This window comes from Medicago sativa, chromosome 4 (assembly GCF_051527215.1).
Source record: "Medicago sativa cultivar Bolivia chromosome 4, Bolivia_mono, whole genome shotgun sequence".
NCBI lineage: Eukaryota > Viridiplantae > Streptophyta > Magnoliopsida > Fabales > Fabaceae > Medicago > Medicago sativa.
Genome location: NC_140752.1, coordinates 90,934,646 through 90,938,636, shown reverse-complemented (window position 1 = coordinate 90,938,636; position 3,991 = coordinate 90,934,646).

Genomic DNA, 3,991 nt, shown 5'->3' with positions numbered 1-3,991 from the left:
CATGTCACTTCCACATTCATTCTCAATATTTTTATTATTTTTTCTATTTTATTCAACATAAATATCTCAACAAACTTTTGATTTTATGCACTCAGTATTTTTTATCTCAACAAACTACACATCAATCAATCAATAATCAATAGTATATATATAAAGTAAGGTTTTTTATGCCACATGTCACTTCCACATTCAATTTCAATATTTTTATTATTTTTTCTATTTTATTTAACATAAATATCTCAACAAACTTTTGATCTTATGCACTCAGTATTTTTTATCTCAACAAACTACACATCAATCAATCAATCAATCAATAGTATATATATAAATATGCCACATGTCACTTCCACATTCATTCTCAATATTTTTATTATTTTTTCTATTTTATTTAACATAAATATCTCAACAAACTTTTGATCTTATGCACTCAGTATTTTTTATCTCAACAAACTACACATCAATCAATCAATCAATCAATAGTATATATATAAATATGCCACATGTCACTTCCACATTCATTCTCAATATTTTTATTATTTTTTCTATTTTATTTAACATAAATATCTCAACAAACTTTTGATTTTATGCACTCAGTATTTTTTATCTCAACAAACTACACATCAATCAATCAATAATCAATAGTATATATATAAAGTAAGGTTTTTTATGCCACATGTCACTTCCACATTCAATTTCAATATTTTTATTATTTTTTCTATTTTATTTAACATAAATATCTCAACAAACTTTTGATCTTATGCACTCAGTATTTTTTATCTCAACAAACTACACATCAATCAATCAATCAATCAATAGTATATATATAAATATGCCACATGTCACTTCCACATTCATTCTCAATATTTTTATTATTTTTTCTATTTTATTTAACATAAATATCTCAACAAACTTTTGATTTTATGCACTCAGTATTTTTTATCTCAACAAACTACACATTAATCAATCAATAATCAATAGTATATATATAAAGTAAGGTTTTTTATGCCACATGTCACTTCCACATTCAATTTCAATATTTTTATTATTTTTTCTATTTTATTTAACATAAATATCTCAACAAACTTTTGATCTTATGCACTCAGTATTTTTTATCTCAACAAACTACACATCAATCAATCAATCAATCAATCAATAGTATATATATAAATATGCCACATGTCACTTCCACATTCATTCTCAATATTTTTATTATTTTTTCTATTTTATTTAACATAAATATCTCAACAAACTTTTGATTTTATGCACTCAGTATTTTTTATCTCAACAAACTACACATCAATCAATCAATAATCAATAGTATATATATAAAGTAAGGTTTTTTATGCCACATGTCACTTCCACATTCAATTTCAATATTTTTATTATTTTTTCTATTTTATTTAACATAAATATCTCAACAAACTTTTGATCTTATGCACTCAGTATTTTTTATCTCAACAAACTACACATCAATCAATCAATCAATCAATAGTATATATATAAATATGCCACATGTCACTTCCACATTCATTCTCAATATTTTTATTATTTTTTCTATTTTATTTAACATAAATATCTCAACAAACTTTTGATCTTATGCACTCAGTATTTTTTATCTCAACAAACTACACATCAATCAATCAATCAATCAATAGTATATATATAAATATGCCACATGTCACTTCCACATTCATTCTCAATATTTTTATTATTTTTTCTATTTTATTTAACATAAATATCTCAACAAACTTTTGATCTTATGCACTCAGTATTTTTTATCTCAACAAACTACACATCAATCAATCAATCAATCAATAATATATATATAAATATGCCACATGTCACTTCCACATTCATTCTCAATATTTTTATTATTTTTTCTATTTTATTTAACATAAATATCTCAACAAACTTTTGATCTTATGCACTCAGTATTTTTTATCTCAACAAACTACACATCAATCAATCAATCAATCAATAGTATATATATAAATATGCCACATGTCACTTCCACACTCATTCTCAATATTTTTATTATTTTTTCTATTTTATTTAACATAAATATCTCAACAAACTTTTGATTTTATGCACTCAGTATTTTTTATCTCAACAAACTACACATCAATCAATCAATAATCAATAGTATATATATAAAGTAAGGTTTTTTATGCCACATGTCACTTCCACATTCAATTTCAATATTTTTATTATTTTTTCTATTTTATTTAACATAAATATCTCAACAAACTTTTGATCTTATGCACTCAGTATTTTTTATCTCAACAAACTACACATCAATCAATCAATCAATCAATAGTATATATATAAATATGCCACATGTCACTTCCACATTCATTCTCAATATTTTTATTATTTTTTCTATTTTATTTAACATAAATATCTCAACAAACTTTTGATCTTATGCACTCAGTATTTTTTATCTCAACAAACTACACATCAATCAATCAATCAATCAATAGTATATATATAAATATGCCACATGTCACTTCCACATTCATTCTCAATATTTTTATTATTTTTTCTATTTTATTTAACATAAATATCTCAACAAACTTTTGATTTTATGCACTCAGTATTATTTATCTCAACAAAGTACACATCAATCAATCAATAATCATTAGTATATATATAAAGTAAGGTTTTTTATGCCACATGTCACTTCCACATTCATTCTCAATATTTTTATTATTTTTTCTATTTTATTTAACATAAATATCTCAACAAACTTTTGATCTTATGCACTCAGTATTTTTTTATCTCAACAAACTACACATCAATCAATCAATCAATCAATCAATAGTATATATATAAAGTAAGGTTTTTTATGTCACATGTCACTTCCACATTCATTCTCAATATTTTTATTATTTTTTCTATTTTATTTAACATAAATATCTCAACAAACTTTTGATCTTATGCACTCAGTATTTTTTATCTCAACAAACTACACATCAATCAATCAATCAATCAATAGTATATATATAAATATGCCACATGTCACTTCCACATTCATTCTCAATATTTTTATTATTTTTTCTATTTTATTTAACATAAATATCTCAACAAACTTTTGATTTTATGCACTCAGTATTTGTTATCTCAACAAACTACACATCAATCAATCAATAATCAATAGTATATATATAAAGTAAGGTTTTTTATGCCACATGTCACTTCCACATTCAATTTCAATATTTTTATTATTTTTTCTATTTTATTTAACATAAATATCTCAACAAACTTTTGATCTTATGCACTCAGTATTTTTTATCTCAACAAACTACACATCAATCAATCAATCAATCAATAGTATATATATAAATATGCCACATGTCACTTCCACATTCATTCTCAATATTTTTATTATTTTTTCTATTTTATTTAACATAAATATCTCAACAAACTTTTGATCTTATGCACTCAGTATTTTTTATCTCAACAAACTACACATCAATCAATCAATCAATCAATAGTATATATATAAATATGCCACATGTCACTTCCACATTCATTCTCAATATTTTTATTATTTTTTCTATTTTATTTAACATAAATATCTCAACAAACTTTTGATTTTATGCACTCAGTATTTTTTATCTCAACAAACTACACATCAATCAATCAATAATCAATAGTATATATATAAAGTAAGGTTTTTTATGCCACATGTCACTTCCACATTCAATTTCAATATTTTTATTATTTTTTCTATTTTATTTAACATAAATATCTCAACAAACTTTTGATCTTATGCACTCAGTATTTTTTTATCTCAACAAACTACACATCAATCAATCAATCAATCAATCAATAGTATATATATAAAGTAAGGTTTTTTATGTCACATGTCACTTCCACATTCATTCTCAATATTTTTATTATTTTTTATATTTTATTTAACATAAATATCTCAACAAACTTTTGATCTTATGCACTCAGTATTTTTTATCTCAACAAACTACACATCAAT